Source organism: Watersipora subatra, chromosome 2, assembly GCF_963576615.1.
Source record: "Watersipora subatra chromosome 2, tzWatSuba1.1, whole genome shotgun sequence".
Classification (NCBI taxonomy): domain Eukaryota; kingdom Metazoa; phylum Bryozoa; class Gymnolaemata; order Cheilostomatida; family Watersiporidae; genus Watersipora; species Watersipora subatra.
This window is the reverse complement of record NC_088709.1, coordinates 47791519-47813915: the sequence shown is the minus strand read 5'-3', so window position 1 is coordinate 47813915 and position 22397 is coordinate 47791519. Positions and strand designations below refer to the sequence as shown.

Below are 22397 nucleotides of genomic sequence, written 5' to 3'. Positions count from 1 at the left end.
CTTCTGCATTAATTAAAGAAACATTCGGCAATTGGACAAAACCGTAGACTGGTGAATTGTGCACAATTTTTTCGTGAATTGCTCACGACTTAATGGATCTATTCTCTGTCGTTTGGCGTTTCATTTGCCGGTCCTAATTTTGTTAAAAATTAAGGCTGGTCAAGTTTTAATAACGATTTCAGGTCGAATTAATCTGTCTATTTATGTATAATCCAATCAGATGGGAAAGGTTTAGGATATTGTCTACAAATAATAAAGACTTGGTAACTTATTTAAATAGGTTTATGTGTGTTTTGTATTGTTATTATACTTAATTGACTCCATTAAAAATGGTTAAATTTGTTAATGAGATTTCGGTACAAGGGCTTGCGACGGCCGCTGATGAATCATTTTCATGAGTTGTGTGCACATATGCATTTATCATAAATCTCCAAAACAATCGCTTCGCTCGTGTTTGGACGTAGGAAAATTCAAACTGTTTTAACCAATGTTTAATAGACACAACACCAGAGGACTCTGATAAAAAATTACCAAATGCTTTAATATCTTCCATTGTCATTCAAAGGCTGGTAATATTGAAGCAGTTTATCACTGTGATCATCAAGTAGTGATCATGTTCTTGTTGACTATAAATCTATTTGTCATGAGTTTAGATAGCTCTGCATATCGGTATATAATAGCGCATGATATCTGAATCCCATAGGGATGGCGTGACTGTACCATGTGGAAGGCTTAAGGAGACGGGTATAGTCAACTCATCAGGTTATACGCTCCAGTACAATGAGTACATAGTCTATAACACCAACCAGATCAAGATGAAATATCTTCTCAAGGTCAAGTTCAACTTTCGCCACTAACTTCTTCCATAGCAATGCCAACTAGGCCCAATTGCTCTAGTTCTTCTTGTCAGTTTTTTTAAATATCTTGTGTTATGATTTTTAGGCTTGGTTCTTTTATAGATTGGTGCTTTTTAACTTTTTAGATTATTTCTGTTGGCACTATTGCACATTGTTCTATTCTTTACTGCGTAAATGAGAATAACAGTTAGCAAGCTACTGCTGCCACTTGCCGTTAGTTTCCACTTGCTGTTAGTTGCTCACAGTAAATGCTATCAAAAGTTCTTTCAAACAGCCAATCAAAACTTTGCTAGGTTTTCTTATTATGTAATTATTATATAAAATGTATTTATTTGGCTAAAACTTATGACACAGGATATATGCACACAAGGAGAAAACCTACTCCCATTTTGTTCAGTTTGGACACACTCCTCCCCTTTCAGTTTTGTTATGATACGCCTAATAGCCTTTGATTTACCTGCAGCGTTATGAGTATTTGATTGGACAGCCAGATAATAAATGTGTTCAACCGAAGTTATGACCCCATGTGAATTGATACGATGGAAACATTTCAACTGTTATTGCCAATGTCATTTACAACTTTTATGTTACTGTTATTTGAATGCCCCCTTTAATAGAAAGGTTGAAAAATACAGCGTGACCCTTTAATTGAACATCACCTCTATTATACCGCCACATTGACATTCATTGTTTGATCTTTACGAATCTGTAATAGAAAGTTATCAGTAGAAATCACCCCCAAAATGCTAGGCCTTCTAATAATGACTCGGTTACATCAGTTGCAATTAGTTCTTTCGTTGCTGCTGTAGTGGTTGCCATGGTTTCAGGGGTTTCATGGTCTCTGAAGACAATTGATCGACCTCAAACCATAACAGTCATGTACAACTTTTATTGCATTTACTAGGTAAATCAGACACACTGATTCCGATTTTGTACTCAAAATAAAGATTAGCCCACTAACTTTCAAAGTAATGAAGGCTTTTTTACAGCGTTTTAATGTCGGTTTCGAAAACAGCACGATCGGCACAACAAGCTCCGCCCATAAATTCATGACGTAACCTAGCTTTTTAAGAACAGAAGTTATGTAGGGATGTTTAGACCAATTTAGAATAATAGAGATGGGTGTTTTAAAATCCATTAATATCTAAATTCAGCCTTAAAACTAATCTCAGCCTTTTCTGAAAGGTAGATAAGCTATTTAACATTGCATATTTAAAAAAAGCGCGATAACATCGCTAGCTTGTGATAAACCACGCTTTTTGAGCTCATTTTTCTCAGCATTCAGCCTATTTAAACATCATGTAACAAGCTACGAGCAATTTTAGATAGTTTGTATACCTTTCAGCAAAGACTGAGATTATTTTACAGGCTGGATTTGGATAATAATGAGTTTTAAGACACTCCTCTCTATTATTCTAAATGGGACTAAACATTCTTCTGTTTCTGAAAAAGCTAGGTTTTGTCACATATTTATGCGCGGAGCTTGTTATGCCGATTGCGTTGTTTTCGAAACGGATTTTGAAATGCTTTAAAAAAGCTTGAATGACATTGACAAGTTAGCGAACCAATCTTTATTTTGAGCACAAAATCGGAATCAGCGTGGCTGATTTACCTAGACACTACTATAAAAGTTGTACGTGACAGTTATGGTTTAAACACTACTGACTTTGAATACGAGTGTAATTCTGATAATTTCGATGATCAATCTTCTTCCAACTCAAGTAAATCAAAACATGCAGGGAACCCTCAGTCATCATATCATGTTATATTGTATAAAATACCTGTCTGTTTATACTTGGTACAAGTGGCTGGCTCAACAGCACCCGGACTAGTTATTAGTTTAACATGATCTTGATATCCAGTTTTCTTTGAGAAAGTTGACCAATCGGCTTTCCATCAATGTCTTGCAGAGCATGTCTAGACTGCAATGCCTGTTACCATATTGATTACACTGGGCAACCAAGTTTCAATGAATTTTTGCTCACCAAATTAAATTGGTTATTCTTTATCGGGTTTTTGTGCTAAATACAAATATTGTCATAAAAATCAATAGGATTTTGGTTAGCAAGCTAAAGGAGATTGTTCGATCCTTGACCCTCTGTTCGAAGATATTGCAACTCTCGACTTGCTGCATAAGAAATACCATTTCTCGTGACAAATGGAAAAATCCAGGGAAACGCAACTGTCCTGTTGGTATAAGATGGTAAACCCTTAGAAAGAACAAGCCAAATCGGTGCAATCTACACGTAGAAGATCGCCGACTTAATCACTTTTTGAGGATGATACTTGCCAGTGCATAATAATGCTGCTGCAATTTAAAACATTGTCGATATGGTGACTTATCACAAATGAGGCTCGCTGGTGCATTGCAAATTCTAGTACCGGTGTAGACGATTGCTAGCTAGGCAATGCTTGTAAAAAGATCCAGAGGCGGTTGTAGTTTGTTTTGTATTGTGTATAAAAATAAATATAATCATACATCCAAAAGCATTTATACCCCAGAGAGCAGGCCTTAGAAAGTTCAAGAAGGTAAAGCAGACGTGTCAACTATTATGATTTGCAGTTAGTAGCAAACAGGCCCCGCCCTCAACACTTGATTACATAAATTCTAGACTGATTATACACATCTAATGGCTACACATAAACACGAAGAAGATAAATAAGGATATACATTGTATTATTTATACCAGTTCACACCAAAAAGGCTGATTAGCACTCAGTTTTGAGATATAGCAATTTTAAAAGTATGGGTTTTATGACAAACTACAGCAGCAAACCGGGCTTCAAATACAAGATTTGACACGAGTAGGCAATCATTCCTACATATCAGATGCAGACTAGTACAAACACGCAATATTTGTAATCCTGGTAATTCATTGATTATTTATTTTATATTATTGATAATGTTATTTCAATTAGAATTATTATCATTGATAATATTAATAAGAGGAGAAAACAATTACGCACAATAAAATATGAGGTGGTTACATCAATGTAAGTATTCACCTTCTTGCTTAGGCTCCCTAACTCAAAAATGAATGAGTAAAGTAAAGCAACATACACTCGTGCATCTAATGACCCGACCTTGCTATTGCCCTTCACTTTTACAGAATTAGGTGAAAAGTAAATTACATGAATGGCGTGTCAACTTTTTTGTGGTACACATTACGGAAATTTTATTTTGGTGATACAGTATGGGTGATGGAAGAGCAAGATAGAGCTTGAGAGGAGAGTGTCATATCCTCTTTTTATATCTATTGCCTCGCTGTACCCATCTTTCCATGACTCCGTACGGCCACCGTACCTACCGACCCGTACATTGTGTCCTTCATGGTAAACTCTCTTGACATCAGTGCCAATGTACAGCAGCAACCGAAGTTGCTTTTGACGGAACAGTTCAAAATATTTCCATTAAGACTAGCAACGAATGCCTATTATGTAACATCGTAGGCTCATACTCTCCAGTTTTATGGCTCTATCCTGGTACACGAGATTCGTTGGCAGTTTTGTGTACAAGTTAGGATAGGATAGTTACATAGGCCTTATTACAGCGGTAATTTTATAGGCTCATATTTTTCACATATGTTGTATGCGTTATAATTATGTGTGCAGATGTTTACTCGATCATGTTTCCAACTGTCTAAGTATTTTGCCTGCCTTCTAAGAGTTATCTTATCTCATGGCACCCTTCAGTAATTACTTTGAAGCTAAACAGATTATTGCTCTAATGCAAAATTCATCACACCGGACACCTTCAGTTATGTGGAAGAAAATGTACGTTGTCTGATAGGGTAATTTTGGTGTCATCTATCTTAATTCATTTTTTGTGAACCATATACAATAAATAGCCGTTGCAAACGAATACACGCCCGTTCAATTACTTCTATAACCCAGCATCAGTACTGTATTGTCCTATTAGGAGACTCCGGAACCGTCCGGAGCACTTTTCTTCTGTCAAAATCTCGGAAATTGCGAAATCGGCAGTGTACATAGTGGAATTCATTACGTGGCACTAAAATTCACAGGCCCGTATTCCCTGAGGCGGCTGGGCAGCTGAGTCGCCCCAACTTTTTAGTGATCTTCGGCGGCTAATTAGTAAGAATTTCAGTCTAAGCTCATTCACTTGGAATTTCCAACAACTAATTACCTAGCGCTCTAGCGCAACGTTGCGCTCTAGCGCTACGAGCTATGAAGTGGAGAGGCTCACTAATTATCTAGTACTGGTTTTGCCTGCCACCAATGCAGTGGGCGTGAGATACTTTTCAAACAATCCAAACATCGATGAGGAACACTATGGGGCAGGCTGTCTAAATAATCTTCTAATATTACACATATATAAAGATGTTGAAATAGATACAAAATCAGTTGTGAAAGATTTCTGCCATGGACACATTGGCAGAAGAAGAGCTTTTTAAAAGACGAGTGTCAAGCTATAACAATCAATCTTCTATGTACACATGTACATGTATGTATATTTATGAATATAAATGTAAATACACATATATATGGTTACAACTCAAACCCATGTAATTCTGTAGCTAGCTCTCTTTGCAAGACTCGAAATGACTCACCTTGGCAGGACCTAAATATCCACCTTAAATAATACAAAATACACTTTAAAATGCTCTAATTTTGCTCTTAATTCTCAAAATTTTCTTTGTCAAGGGCCCCCGAACCCTCCTTCTCTGGGAGGGCGTTTCAGTTCCACTCCCAGACCCTCCCCACACGGGCGAGTTGGGCCTTCGGCCCTCTGGCAACTACTAATTGACAGTCTCCTGACCACTTTTTCTTTGGACAATACAGCCCTGCCCAGCATTGTCCTGACTAAATATAACCTCAACTGAATATCATCTGAAATAAGGAGAATATTGAAAAAGAAGACATAAACCCAATACCGTCTGATTACACAAAATATTTCAAATGCACTGTTAGCTCTCAGAATTTAAGTAATTTGTTGAAAGAAAGTATCAATGTAATCAATGTAATCAATGTAATCAATGTAATCAATGTAAGAAACAATGTAATCATTTTCGCAAGTGCTTCAAGAGTGAGTATTTGAACTGATGTAATGAATATGGCCACAATTATGCTATAGTATAGCAATGTAGCCGCTTGGCCTAGTAGTTTCAAATCCAGTGCAACACAAATTTTTCATTTCAGGAGCTATAGCTGGACACACATATGACAGACCAACAAAAACACTGAAATTTCCATATACAGATAGATGATTAATTTATTTTGTTATTGTATTCTCTTATATGAAGAGCTAACAAAGAAGAGATCAAATCAAAAGTCAGCCAACTGCTGTTTTTGCGACAAGTTGTGCCTCACAATTTATTCAAAACTTGTGAGGTCAATTCTTGGATACACCTGTCAGGTGGGGTCATCATATCATAAGTATTTAATAGATATGCTAGAAACTATCCAGAGGGGTGCCATAAGATACATTTTTATACTAGGTCAATTAGAAAGTGTTACTAGCTGTACGAGACAGCATGCTATAGATCTACTCATGGCTCGTCGACTGGAATCGTATAAAAAATGTATGAAATGTAAAATGTATGAAATGTAAAATATGTTGAATGTGGTCAATATGACATAGGCGTAAATGATTGCACCTCTTTTAATAAATCATATTCTACCCAAAAACGTACTGTCTGTCGCTTCTCATTATCGCTTGGACCAGTTCAAGTTCTCATTCTATAATAGAACTAGCCGTGCTACCCGGTGTAGCCGGAGTAATAAAAAAGTCTTTGGACAAAAAATTGATTTGTATTTAACATATAACAACATGTGCCGTTCTAACTTTCAAACTACATATCATGAGAAAAGTTTTTTGTGTAGTTGAAATAATTTAATAGAAAATAAAAACAACTGTAAAGGTTTTCAAACTTTGCCAAATAATTGTAACTTTCAAACTTCATATCATAAGGAAAAGGGTTTGGGCAGGTCAAATAAATTTCAAAACATAAAAAAACTATAAAGGGGTTTAGATATAAATGAGAAATAATTAGCAAGTAATAGCTAAATTAAGTCGGTTTTACTACAAATACAATAAAGGGTGATTCGGTAATAATACAATTTTTACGAACTGGAAAAAACAAAATAAAAATCCTGAATATGTTGAATTAATAATAACAAATATTGTGCATTATCCGTGTACAAATTTAGCTATTGGCCTACGGCCAGCCATTTTACTGAAAGATGCCGATATTATATTGCTTCATGATACAGTATGTAAACAATATTTTTTCAATTTCAAACTCTATATAAAACAGTTTTGTTACATATTTTATTTCTCCAATATGTTAAAAAACACTGCCATGCAATAAATTCAATGTATCTATACTTTGTGTATTGGTAAAGCGATGTGAAGCTACGATCGCTAAGAAGTTAAAATGATCCTCTTACTCCTACTAGCTCCTTACTCTTACAAAACTATTACTTTCACAACCATCACAGTGAGTGTTGCTATTTCACTTATTTGTGTAGTCACAAAATTCTGAATCGGCTATGATGTCATCAACATAAGTAATTATCTGTTTTCTAACTAGGGAGGTACTTACATAAAACTCGCACAAAAAATGTTCATTTTTGGGTAATGTAATCTAATTAAAATTCTTGCATAGAAGTGTGTGCATTTCAAAAAGGTTACTGTTCCACCAGAAGATATCATTCAAAACTTTGAATACGGCAATACTATTATCTCTTGATACTGGTACAAATGTAAAAATGAGATATCGTACTTTGTCTGACCGAAAGGTGAGAGAATGTTGAGGCTCTTTTCACGAATACAGTATACATGTCCGCGCCGAAAGATTATAGTAATTGAACCTTACGGAAGAAAGTTATTAACAGGGCCGTCACATCTGTAAAATAATCAGTGTACGTTCAAGCTATATCTATAGCAGGAATGCATACAGACATACATACGACGACATAAGACAAACGAAACACTTCGAAAAATGTATATATATATATATATATATTACCTTTTTATTAGAAGGACTGGCGCAAGCGCCAATATAATAAATTGCAAATAATGCCTTGTTGCATTTTAATGAGAAAGTAATAGGCCGAAAAGAAAAACTGAATTTTTAAATCTTTTTACTTAATTCAATTACTTTAGCTAATTAAATATCTATGTAATACCAGTGGCATTTTCTAGTACTTAAATCAATACAAAAATGTGGTTGGTTTCTTATAAGACACATTCTAAAACTGAGAAGGTAACCTTAGAACTTTGAATGTTTTTCTTTTTGTAATAGAAAATTGAAGTCTATTTCATAAATCGATGGGCTCAAAGTTAAAGGCGCCAATAAGGAAAATATAAAATCAAAAGTCTGTTGAGTCAAAAGAGTCACCAAATACTGTTGTTTTTGGTGACTTGAAGTTTCTGGTACTTACATACATACAAAAATGTTGGATTCTTATCAAATACACCCTGAAATGTAGAAGGTAACCTTAGATCCTTAAATGTTTGTTTTTGTAATAAACAATTGAAGTCTATTTCATAAATCAATGGGTTCCAAGTTGATGTCAACCTGACAGTTTAGAAATTGTTATGTTAAAAATTAATTAAAAATGACTTCTACCTTTAACCACTATTGCTACTCTGTTGCACCATTGTTGCGGCATTGAATACTTGAGTTATTGACATATATTAACAGTTGCTTAGGCAGCTCTTCAGTAGAGAGCAAGTTTCAACTTACTATATAAAATAGTTTAAGAATAATATTAAATATATTGTGAAAAACACTGGCAATTCATACATTGAGGATATTTTAAAATGTCAATCTCAAAATGCAATTCTGTTATTGGAGCTTGAAGAAAACAGCAGAGAAATTCTTATAATACAATAAAACTTATGTGAATAAAAATTAGGGTAGTCAATGGAAGAGCATTTAGTTAGTTTTATCAAAGAAAAGATAACTCCCACACTGGGTGTAACTCATACATGGCTACGGGTATGACTCAGAACAGTATAATTACTTTCTTTTTTGCTAGCTGGTGGAGCTGAAGAGGGAGCCCGCAATGTTGTTGTTGTGTAAGTAACTGTCACGCACTTATTTTTGTCAGCTGCTGTTTGGCAGCAGGCTCTTGATTTTTTCAAGAGGCAAGAGTTTTTTCAGGTCGTACCTGAAAGCCTGAAGTATTACCAACAGCTGAACACAAAGTATTTGAGCATGTATTCTCAGTACTCTGGTTTAGTACCTGAATTGTCACATGGTTCTGTTCCATTCGACTCTATAATGTTTCTCATAGAAATGGCACACTGTCACAATCGTAGCAGGAACAATGTACAATACAGAAAAAATATCGATTCTTATTACGAGCTTTTCTAACTTTTTGTCCTAGGATGACCTTTCTGCTGAATCGCATCTCTTATTCGAAAAAGGCTGACAAAGCCAGCAACTAAAAAAAGAAGTACCAAGCAGAAGATACAATATAAGATGCCTTAAAACAAATCCTCGTAGATTAGGCATGTTTTGGTTTCCAGCGTACAATATTCCTGTGACATGGTCCCCAACGATGTTGTTAGTAGCTATGATCACAATGGCCTTAATAGATGGCACTAGTCAGGCGATGAGATGGAAATACCGTAAATAGCTAGAAATAGCTTCTTGAGCCCATTTGAGGACTGCTGCAAGAAGCCAGACGAAGGTCACAATCACCCACTATGTGGAAGAAGCCATTTCAAAAAATGGACTAAAAGGAATACAGCCATGGAAAAAGCAGGGCCTGTTGTCTCATATCTAATAACTTCACTATTGCATGCTACAGCCTGAGGAGCACCAATCATACTCCTCAGCACCCGCTGATGAGTATGATTGGTCTCTCCAGATACTCAAACCTTTGCATGTCTATAAATAAGGTGATGACTGTGAGAGGAGTTGATATACAGTGGAGGATCCTCCAAAACTGACCAGGAATACCACAAACTTACTTGCTCCTGTAAAATAAGCTCCATGGCAGCACATGGAGCAGTCGGATACTCCGGCTATGCTGACTTTGTTGTAGTAATGTGACTCTACATGTAATGGCACCCACTTACATGCACCTACATACTTACAAAGTGCAATTATGAGGTTTAAAGTTGCAAAGCGACTCACATAATCGAAACGTGAAGCCTAGCAACTTAGCAATGATCACTACTAGTGATACCTTTCCTCTTGTGGTTGTGTCTGGTAAAAGGTTTTGCCAATTTTAATCTGGAAACATGCTGACAGTCAGACCATCTCAAACATCAAAAATCTATTCAAATGATAACAAAACTGTGTTTTTAACAGAATCACCATTGCTGGTTTTTGCTTCTCATAACAATTTTTTTTTAATCTATCAACTTTTTGATCATCTTCATTTTATTAATGTAAATAAGAGTGTACTATCAAAACTGTCAGCACTTTTATTGTTACATTTTAGTCAAACAGCTACAATATACTTAGGTAAGCAGCACATAGCCACACTGCTGATTTGTAAATAAAAGCAATTATGTTACGCTTTAGATAAATGTAGCTAAAATAGGTGGCTTTTGTCGCGTGAGAAAAATAATAAATAAATATATAATATGTAATAAATAAAAGAATATAATAAATTTAAATTATATAATGTATTTTAAATTATATAAATATACTTTTGTTGTTGATATTATGTATTTCCAAATTACTCGTAGTGTTGTACAAAGCTATAGCTTTGTCAGTGGAGAAAATTTAATAACATTTTATAAATACAAATGTATGTATATAATTATTTAAACTAAATGAAAGTTTTAATAAATTGTTAATAAAATGATTTAATAAAATGTAACTTTTAAATGCAATCGTGTTTTTGTGTGGTTCTATATAATGTTGTGTAAGGTAGCACTCCTGACTGATTTTCTCACGTAACAAATAACTTTTTCGAACTGGCAAGGTGGCTCTTCCTGCCAGGCAAAGAAATGTTCTCTATATCAATCAACTGTCAAATCAATCCTGCCAATTTGTGTATGATCTGTTCCGTATTTGCAATTCTGACACAAGTTGTCTTCTCCTGAATATTTTATACTTATCTGCCACCTCAGTAGTTGTCTTGCCTCGCTTGGGCACCAATGTATGTTCCTCTGTAGAATGAGTGTTAGCCACTGTTGTTTTAGCAGTATATAGCCTCTTTCGGCCGTCAATTTCAAATGCTGGTTGCAAACTCAAATATCGTTGTCGTATCAGTAATAGAGTGGCCTATCTCAGGCTTTGATATAAAGTATATTTATCAATAACAAGCCTCCCTTGGCCATAAAACGAATAAAAAAAATCGTTCAAATAATTCGTAGTATAATAAGTGTATATCTCGTCACAATGAGTGGTAAAAAATGTGTCCTCAGAAACGTACAAGTATTATCGTAGTATTCAGCCAAATGGCTTTATCTCCTCGAGGTAAAAAAGTAGTAAAAGGGGTATACAATTTCACCAACGTGGCCTCCCTGGCCCGCTCTCTCTGGCCTCTCTCTGGCCTCTCCTCTCTTTGTCTTAATCACTCTCAGAGGCTCCTTATATACAAGCCGTCTGAGAATAACAACTTTTAATTGGCTTCTAGTCAGCATTTTGCAAACTTTGTGCAATTGCTGACTAAGCATATCGCAACGGATTAGCTGTGGTGGAGCGTCTGAGCTCATCCTTTTTTGAAGCTCATGATGTTTGCAAAACTTAGCCAATTTTTGGAGTGTAAAATTTATAAAAGTGTATGTATCTCTTTTGTTTTTAGTTTTTAAAATCTAGAAAAATTCTGGAGTATGTATTTTGCTCCATTATTTTATTATTTGAGGCTCTGCTTGCTGCTAGAAGCCAGCTCCTTGGGAAATTCCATGATTAAATAGAATCTCATGGAGACATAGTTGAAAGGACTGGTTTTCATGAGTTTGATAGTTTCTTAAGACTGCTTTGGCATTACCAATGTATAATAAAACAAAAAATAGCATAAAACAGAAAATTTAGAACTAACATAAAGTAAAAGCATAAAATACAAAGATTAAAGTGTAAGCTCAAGCCATGCAGTTATTATTTATGTGACATACTCTTTTTATTGTAGCTCGGGGATGTAGGCATGGAGGCTCTCTTCTACTCTGTACAGGTTCTATATAGGATTGGATGGCTGCTCAGCTATCACGTCTCTCTTTCCAATGTTTATGCAATATTTTGATGTGTTATGTTGAATCTGAATAAGTATATAAATAAATTACGGTGAGATACAGTGATTTGTGGTTTTCCTGTTTAGTTAGCATCTGACATCCTTCAAGGTGGTCTGTCTGTTGTGTTAAGATGAATAGGTCATTAAATTTCATTTCTGTGTGTATTGTTATCATCACAGGTCATAGTAGTTTTTGGTTTCCTTGGCAAAATAGGTTCGCCTGGTTTCTTCCAGAACTGATATTTGACACTTTGAAAGAATCTTTTGTACTTGTTTTTTCTATTATCGTATTAGTATTTTTGCTATATTTTTGCTATTTAACCCTTTGATGAGTTCTCTTTTATAACATTTTTGTTTTGCAAATAACATAACATAGCAAGCATGTACTAATATCCAACATGTGGCACATGTTATAGTTTTACTGAAAACTTACTACTACTTACAGTTTTAACGATTTAATTAGAAGTTGTGTTCTCCCTAATTAGTGACTATAATTATTACACTTCTATTTTACATAGCCTTAGATTTGAACTAATGCACTTTTAGCTATAAAATCAGGGTGGTTTAAAGGATAAACTATGAAGAACCTGAACTAATTTTGATGATATTTTCAAATCAGTGCTCGTGCTTGTTACTCGATTTTCGGTAGTCACTTTATTTTTTGTATTTTAGATAGCTAAAATAGGGTGCTTTAAATTAGTCTTTTTAATTTGTTTTTTCCTATCATAGTATTAGTATGTTTGCTATATTTTTGCTAACTATGTTGTATAAATCAATGTACTCACATGTACTGATGTGACGATGAAGAAGAGCCTCTGTCTTTCGTTACACTTCATTATATCCTCCCCTATACTGCCTTACACTAGCTTATCTACTAGCTTTACCCACTAGCTTTATCCAGCTTTATGCACTCACCGTAATTACCAAGACCACCTGTACTGCCTTGAGCTCAGACACCATTATAGCCTGAGCCTAACAAATCCCATAATACAACAAATTACACTTTTACGTGCTTTCTTTTATAAAGTTTCCGTTTTGCAAATAATATAACACCATAACATAGCAAGTGAGTACGGTGTACCAATATCTTACATGCTATAGTTTTACTGAAAACTTACTACGACTTGAAGTTTCAATGATTTAATTAGAAGTTGTCTTCTCTTTATTTAACGACTATAATAATTACTTTTCTAATTTTGTATAGCCTTAGATTGAAACTGATGCACTTTAAACTATGAAAACAGGGTTGTTTAAAAGGTGAATTATCAAGATCCTGAGCTAATCTTGCGGTATTTTCAAACAGTTTGCACGCTTGTTATGCGATTTTCGGTAGTCATCTTATTTTTTGTTGAGTCAACTATTAAAGGTTTGTGTCTAACTTTCTTTTTATTGTATTTTTTAAATATCTTTACTTGTTTCTAAAGCATTATCATCACCTTGAATAATACTTTAGGAATAATACCTTGACTTGACGTTTCCCAAGCGATCGATCGTACACTACCGTAGTGAATTTTCGTGACACTTCTGACGCAAGTTTTAGTCGGTTGCGCTATAGGAATTATATATGTGCGTATATATGTCTATAATTATTCATCCACTCTGTGGAGATAGCAGATTTTGCCATGTTAATTATTTATATTCAGCAAGTGGACATCGTTCAACATTCTAGACCGGACTGAATCTCATTTGCAATGTATAAATGCACTCATCCGTGCATATGATACCCGTATGTATATCTTACCTGCGTTATTTTAATTTTCACTGTTTTAAATTAAGCACCCATTTTATAGCTATTATATGTTTGTTCTTACTACATTGTTTTGTACTAACATAACATACTGACATGCTTTATGGTCTCGCGGCCGCCTCAGGCGCCGCTGCGCATGTTTTTGTACATGTACACCGAGGGTACGTTTTTGGTAGTATTTTTTATTGAAAGTCTCTGCACTTTCTTACTTTGGTTTTAAAACAATTAAAAAACAAGTATTTTAATTTTACTGTGACTAGTTTTACAGAGTAAGTAAAACATTTTTTCATTTTATTTTTGTATTTGATGTCACTGCTTTTTTAATTACCAGCTTTTCTCTTTGAGTTGCTCAGAGGTATCCGACAACATAGTTATTTTGTGGCGGAATGACAAGAGCAATGATGATAGCTCATAAAGCTAGATAAAAAATTATTGAACTGGTTGAATCTGATCAATATGACAATGATTATGATTGAATGATTATATATCTTTTAATAGTTCATATTCTCTTTGAAAAGGTAGTGTCGCTTCTCATTCTCGCTTGGACCATGTCAAGTTCTCATTTTATAATGGAATTAGAATTTATTAGATGGACTGGTGCAAGCATCATCATAGTAAATTGCGAATAATTTTTTGTTTCATTCTAGTGAGAGAAAAAAGTAGGCCATAAACGGAAAAGAAAAGCAGATTTAAAATAACCTTTTTTTTGGATTCATTCATTTTGATTTTAGTCAATATCCATGTAATGCCCACGGGCATAATGGATCATCATGCCTTTATATAAAGTTTTTAACCTTTTTATAGTATAGCTTTATCACTAAGAATTCTACGGTAACATACATTAGGAAGCACTATTGCTTGACTGTACACATTAATACCTGTTGCAAAAAGGTAACTTTACTTACCCGTTATGAGCAACGATTCATTGTAAGCCAAGTTCATATTACCGTAATCAAGCTATAATACAAATCTGCAAATTTATAAGTTATTATAAGTTCTATATTCATCTGGCCATATTCAATACCTTCCACAGTGTCTTCTGACCGCAATTTTTTTACTTGCACAGCTGAACCAGTCGATGTAATTGTGCAAACAATGTGGTGTGTACTGTGTTTATTTTGAATTTTTATTATGTTTAGAAGCACCATGTAGACAAATTAGATTTTAGCCTCAAAATATATAACAAACAAAATTTACGTAATTTTTAAATGAAGGTATTTTGTTTATTTCTGTGTACTTCATACTGTTCTGTCAGTAGTGTCTGCTGCAGTTCTCTACTGATTACAATAGTCTTGTTGGTCATATGAGTTTGAACATTTTTTATGCATGAGCTCCCATTTTTCTTCTGGCATGGGTTCATGCTTAATGTTAACTTAGTGTGACATGCTTTTTATACCCGCCAATCTTTCATGGTTTCATGCCTAATGCTAGCTAAGCATGAAGCCATGATTGTTTGGCAGGTGTAATTAGTATGGCCCCTCTTGTTACTAAGTATATCTACTATGACAGTGTAGCGTAGTGGTTAGCTGCTCTTCAGTAACTACTTTGGAACCTTTAGGCTTGTCTACAGTTTGACTTCGGTCGTGTCTTTGAGTTCAAACCCAGTGCGATTCCAATTATTCATTCCTACAGTTTTATCGCTAAAGCTGAATAAACAACCAACAGCTGACAAACAGACACTGAGGTTTATATATATATACTGGCTGTGCTACCCGGCATTGCCTGGGTGTTAAAAATCAGCTTATAAACAATGAGAGGTAATGAGAGTTGCCTGCCACTTGTTATTAGCCTGGTACATTGCCAATTAATAGCTTGAGTAAGCTTACTAATAAGAGCTACCACTTCTCATGACATTACACCATTACATTACGTCAAGGCGGAGATCGGTAGTGCATTTGCCTAATGAATACATCCAAGCTCGTATGGCTGAGTTGGTAAGGCGTCACACTGGCAAATCGGAGGGTCGGGAAACAAATCTTCTATGATACAGATTGTTTGCTCCAAGATTTTAATAGCTATAGCTGGAACTACACACATACAGACAACTTTGAGAAGTATATATATATATATATATGTATTGATTAAGACATTCTTTAAGTGTGTGTAGTAAGCTAAACTTGAAGTTTAAAATCGAGTTAAAATTGACATACTAAATTCAATCTAAACATTGAAGTTTACTTTGTTTTACGAGCTTCAAAAATTGTAGCCACCAAACATGTTGCCGTCAAGTCTCATTCACATTACCTCTAGCCATATATCTGTCTCAAAGATAAAAGCTGTACAGTACTAAACTTAGTAATGTTGGACTTACTGCAAATCATAACCACTAAATAGGTCATTCTTACACTGTGTGGGTAGATAGTGAATTACAACAGATTCAAACACATTTTTCATCGTATTATCTAGTTTTTAGGGTTGTTCTTCATGGTATGGGAATGATTAAAGTTATATGTATACTGATTTTTTATTGTTTTGATTGTTTATTATGATATTTATACAATTATAGCAATTTTATAAAGGAGATAAATAGTGACTTGAGGCACAGGAAAACTGCCATGCAAGTTCAGTACCAAAGTGCACTAAGCTCGTATATCGAGATTAATTAGCTGCTGCAGTAGCATTAAATGACATTCTAGAATTATTACTTTGATAAATATTTATAGAGCTATAACAATAGACTACACGGTTAAAATGCAATATAAGTTCAAAGTAATTTAATATTAGTTACCTGTAATTTGCAAAAATTCAAATATATATACCTTGGAAACCCACGCATCTCCCGAAAAAGGGTTCACATACAGTGAAACTCGGCTAACTCGACCTTCACGGGACCGAGAGGAAGTGTTTGAGTTATCAGAGTATTCAAGTTAGGAGAACACTGTCACAAGTGCATGTATTTATCAGTACATATACAAGCTATTTATAAATCAAAAACATTAATTTGCAAGTTAAGGGCCCTCTCATGTAATGTTTTAACAATTTTTATCAGAAAGTATAAATATTTTCTAATTACTTGAGATTTGTTTGTTTGTTTTAGGTGATGTGATAGCTAGGACGCTTTCGGATTAAAATAGGCAAAACATGATCGCAGTTAGAACGCTTAGAATAAAAGACATATTTTTTTCTTTTGAACGTTTTAACAAAAAACAATTTTGCAGATTTTTCTTTAAGTTTATCTGAACGTTACCTTGCTTCTCCTTGCGTTCGAAGTGCTAACCCAAGCAGATGTTTGGTATATTTGATATTTTTAAACCATTAGAAAAGTCGTTAGTGAAAATATTTTGCCAATAGTGGTAATAATGACGCCTAAGAACTACTAAAAGTTGATGTTTATCTCTTTGGCTTGGAATAAAGTGATATTCTAAAGCGATAACAATCGTCTCGGTAGCCGTTGGGCAAAAAACTAAAAAGTTGTTCGAGTTAACGAAGTTGAAGTCCAGTTATTTAAAGCAATTTATCATTGCGGGGGAGCGGACCAAACAAATCCGTTCGAGTTTACCATGTGTTCGAGCAATCCGAAGGCGAGTTATCCGAGTTTCACTGTATATTGCTAAAATATCTATGATTTTAATGAATACACAATAAATGTGGTGTATGTGTGTGTGCGCGCACGCGTGTATGTGGTGCGTGTGTGTCATTTGAATGTAGTGTATATGTGTGGTGTATCTCTTTGTGTATGAGTTTGTACTTGTTTGTGTAAAAGCATTTTGTGTATGTGTGGTTGTAGTTGTTTGCGTGTTTGTTTATTCATGTGTCCTGAATTTTCATCTGTTTAGTTAGTTTATCTTTGTGTTTGCCTAGTTTCCTAGTGTGTGTATTTGGTGTGCAAAGTTTTAGAACTACTGTCATGATTTTACAAATTTTGTTTCAAATGTTGCTAATAAGCGGGATACAATGTGCTAAACATTGTTTAATTGCAACAGGATTTACAAGTACAGTCAAACATGGATAACTCGAACTTCAAGGGACCGAGCAAAAGTGTTCGAATTATCAGAGCGTTCAAGTTATCAGAGCACTGTCACAAGTCCATGTATTTACTTATTTATTAGTAGATACATGTACATATGCAAACTATACTATAAATCAAAAGCACAAATGGCTTGTTTCAAATTAAATGCTTCTAATGTAAAGTTTAAAACGTTTTTATCAAAAAGTATAGAGATTTTTCTATCACTTGAGATTGGTTTTATGTTTGAGGTGATGTTATTGCCAGGACGTTTTTTTAGATTGACATTGGCAAAACTTGATCGTTGTTGAAATGCTCAAAAGAAAAGACATCTTTTTCTTTTGAGCGTTTTACCCACGATCAATTTTGCCGACTTTTCTTGAAGTTTATGCAACTTCAAGAAAAAGTTACCAAAGAAAAATCCCTTACTTTACCTGGGATTCGTTAACAGCAACACTCCGAGGCAGTTCAATTAAAAGTTTTACGAGGTTTAACGGTACATTGTATATCACTCACGCTTTTTGAATGGATACTTATTGAATGTACACACGTATTCTGTGTTTAGGTCAAACGATGAATAGTTTTTTTAGCTAAGACACGTATACGTTTAATAAAAACAATTCTTAAGACGTTTTAAACATTCAACATTCCGACGTTGAATCAACACGGAATCAACGTCGAAAAACTATTCGTCACGAGCTAGCCGGGTCACGCACTCAAAGATTTTCGCCACGCACATACAAAACAACATGCTGTTTTTGTTTTGTATGTGCGTGGCGAAAATCCTTGCGCGCGTGACCCGGCAAGCCCGTGCTATTAATCGTATAGCAGTATAAATCAAATTTGACCAAACCTTTAGAAAAGTCGTTGACAAAATTATTTTGCCGATGGTGGTAATAACAACGCTTATGAATTACGAAAATATGAGGTTTACTTCTATGGCTTTGAATAAAGTGATTTTCTAAAGCGATAACAACCGTTTCGGTAGCCGTTGGGCAAAAAACAGTTCGAATTAACAGTGTTGAGTTCGAGTTATCTATAGCAATTTATCATTACGTGGGAACGGACCAAAGAAACTGTTCGAATTAACCATGTTTTCGAGCTATCCGTGGCCGAGTTATCCATGTTTGACTGTAGTTTATTTGAAAGTTGCTACTACATTTAAGATTATCAAACTGCTACTATGTAAGACCGCTATTAAGCTGCTACTGTGAACTGTTGATAGAACAGTTTACGATAGATGAACGAATCAAGCGCACTGCAATTACTGTTACATTTTTGTTTACATAAATGTGTATGTGTATACGTGTTGGTGTGTGTTTATGTGAGTGGGCAAGTGTGTGAGTTTACGACTGTGTATGGACGCAAGTGTGTGTTTTTTCAATCGTATGAGTGTTTCTGGGCATGCGTGAGTTTATGTATGTGTGTGTCTGTATGTCTGTGTGTGTTTCTGTGCATGTACTGTAATGTTCTTGTACATGGGTTTGTGTGTTAGATACCTCTTGCATAGTGTATGTTTCATAATCATGAATCTCGTTGAAACGAGTGATCTAGTGATCTTCATGTAAGTGTGTGTCAGTGCCAGGGCTGTATCCTCCTATACTGCAGCTACTGCCATGGCAGTACCATTTTTGAGGCTCAAAATCTCAGAATTTACGTCATTTTTGCTTGATTTTAACACTTTTGCTGGGAAATGACCACCATGTCATTTATCGATTGCGTGGGGAAATGGTAGCCTGGGCATGGCTCTCGTGGGGAATCGGGAGAGAGCGCCTGGGACACATAGCGAAAAAAAAGTAATATAACTTCTGCAAAACGAGCGACATATGTTACACATGACGCTCAGACTGATACTAATGAAAGTGTGTCGATAGATTCAGATCTCACGATGTATTAGATGTGGTGCGTTTAAAAGCCTATAGTCGTGGTCACGTGACTTGATCTAGTGAAAGGCCCTATGTTTTTGATAGGCTGGGTAGTTATGTAATACCCCGTTTGATAACAAAACAATAAGAACCATAGGTTACTATTATCTTGCGTTTTCAGGTTTGCAGTTTCATTTCATATACTGATAAAAGTTGGAGCGATTCAAAAATCATCTTCCAAAGCTAGACATAGTCACGCTTAGACCAAAACAGTCTCAAGCTTCACAACATATTATCGCAGGTTTTGAATAATTTATAGTTCTTCCTACTGGCATCGGAAAAAGTATTTGCTTTCAGATGGCAACGTTTCGCAGTGGTAGGTCCGAGTTGTTCATAGTAACCGTTGCGAGTAATTACAGTTTTTACTAGATAAACTTTTCTTTACTAGCAGCGTGCGATTCATTTTTGTTGTTCTATTGCTATTCGTTTGTATTGTTATTGTGAAAATCTTTTATTCACTTGATTTAATTTTGGATTATAATTAAATCAAAACCTAATTAATTAAACATATGAAGTAATATAACTCCCGTGAATTTATTATGCAACCAACATTTCATACTTACCAACCAGGATTTGTTTGCTGCCAATTCAGATTAAAAATAATACATAATACTCGCGAAGATTATAAAAAGACCGTCACATGATACTCCTTCGGAAATAACGATTGTGATATTAGCGACTGCAGAAGTCGACTTTTAGAGTTGTCTTCCTCGCGTGTTGCTGTGTGTCCCAGGCTCTCTCTCCCAATCCCCCCACGAGAGCCATGCTCAGGCTAGGGAAACGGTATTTACGTCACTTTTAGTAGAGATGAAGTTTATAAAGCTGCCGTCTCGTAACGTTAAACAAAGGATATGAATGCTAGTAAGTTTTAAATATCATCAACAAGATATTAGTCAATAAATTAAGATATGAAACGATCATCAGAAAGGCGTTGCTTTATGCTAAAGAAATCGCGCTTTCTTGGAAAAGAATAAAAGCTGGAAATACCAGTCAACATCGGCTCGACTTTCAAAACGGAAAAATAAAATATTATTTGATTCTCCGATTGTAAGTGATTTTTGGTGTGATTAGAATAACAATAATTCAGATGAAAGAAGTGATGTAAACTTTTTAGACTTATAATATTTGGAATATACAGGGAAAAACAATCGTTATGGTAGCTCGCCCGGCAATGTTATAGCGTTGGACTTTGCCGAAAGGAATGCTTCCAAGCATTTCATACAGAGACAATTGTACATGGTTGTATTTTTTGTAGTAGTAGATATGTAAATGAATGGTTATGTGGAAAAAATTTTATTCACAGAAATGAATTATTTGAGCTATGCATGTAACATGCATAGCTCAAACTTAAGTCTACTATTTGCTCAGTGTTATAGACTATAGTATAAGTGCATTATTTTTAACATGGGGATCTATTAATTTTACTTTTTAACTTTAAAATATTCTTAAATTAAATTGTTTCATAGGAGACTACTCGTCTCCTACACCATTCAGCATTGTACCCAGTGATAATTCTACCTCATGCTAGCTGTGCCCAACCCCTTTAGCAGCTCCCATTCACATTATATTTTTAATGAGCCTTGCTAAAGACAATCTCAATAAACAGTTTTATATTTAGAAAACTGGATTGTAATGTCAAATTTTCTGTTGGAACATGTGCCCCATCAGGAGCCAAGTGTGCTAGATTTGCATCATTTTGACTAGTTATACTAAAAATTTTCCCGGGGGAGAACCCCCAGCCCCCCTACCGAGAGGGCGCTCGATACCCCTCTTGGACTTTCCCCGCAGTACCATTTTCCAACAGGTGGATACTGCCCTCGTCGGTGCGTGGTGCTATTTGTGTGCCCAAGAGTGTTCATTTGTGTTTGCGTACTGGGTCTGTGTTCATATGTGTTTCACTGTTTATTTTTGTGTATTTATTTATGTACACTGGAGTGCTGCTTTATGTCTTTGTTTGTTGCTGTGTGTGAGTTGGTGTAAATGTGTGTGATTGCTTGTGTGTTGCTCTGTCTTTGTGTTTTTGTTTGTGTGCTTGTATGTGCGTATGTCTGTGTGTGCCTGCGTGTCTGCGTATGCTTGTGTGTTCCTTTGTGTGTTTGTGTGTGTGTGTGTCTGTCTGCTTGTGAACAAGTATGCAATTGTCTGTCTGTGTGAGTGTGTGCTTTTGTGTGTATCTGTGCATGTGTTGCGTATTTGTGTATCTGTTTGTGTTTTTGTGTGAGTCTCTATCTGTATATGTGTCTGTGTTTGTATAGGTTTGTCCGTTAGATTAGATATTCCTTAAAAGTGTAGGTTTCGTAGTCATTATTCTCATTGAAAAAATTTTGTGTTTGTGTTAACAAGACGTTTGTATGTGTGTCTGTAAGCAATTATATGTATGTGTATCTGTGTGTGTGTGTGTGTGTGTGTGTGTGTGTCTGTCTGTGTGCGCTTGTTTGTGTTTTTGTTTGTGTGTGAGCATCCCTGCATCTGTTTGTGTGGCTGTATGTTTGCCTGGCTATGGATGTGTGAGCGTTTGTGTGTGTGTCTGAGTGCGTTTGACTGGTTGTGTGTCTGCATGTGTGCATGCAACCAGGTCTTATATGTTTTTGTGTGCATGTCAAAGTGCATGTGTGCGTGCATGTGTTAGTTGACTCTTGCAAGGATGGGTATATGTGTAGATCCAATACGCAATGAGATTGTGTGAATATCAGTAGAATCATTTTCTGTGCGGTTTTCTGTGTGTTTTGTGTGTTCGTGCACATGTGTGTCTGTGTGTGCGT

At 35.3% G+C, this 22397-nt stretch overlaps 1 pseudogene; it reads right to left on the bottom strand.

Annotated features, from left to right (window-relative positions):
- Positions 1–8966: 8966 nt before the first annotated feature.
- On the bottom strand, positions 8967–21494 carry LOC137388263 (frizzled-8-like; annotated as a pseudogene).
- Positions 21495–22397: the final 903 nt, after the last annotated feature.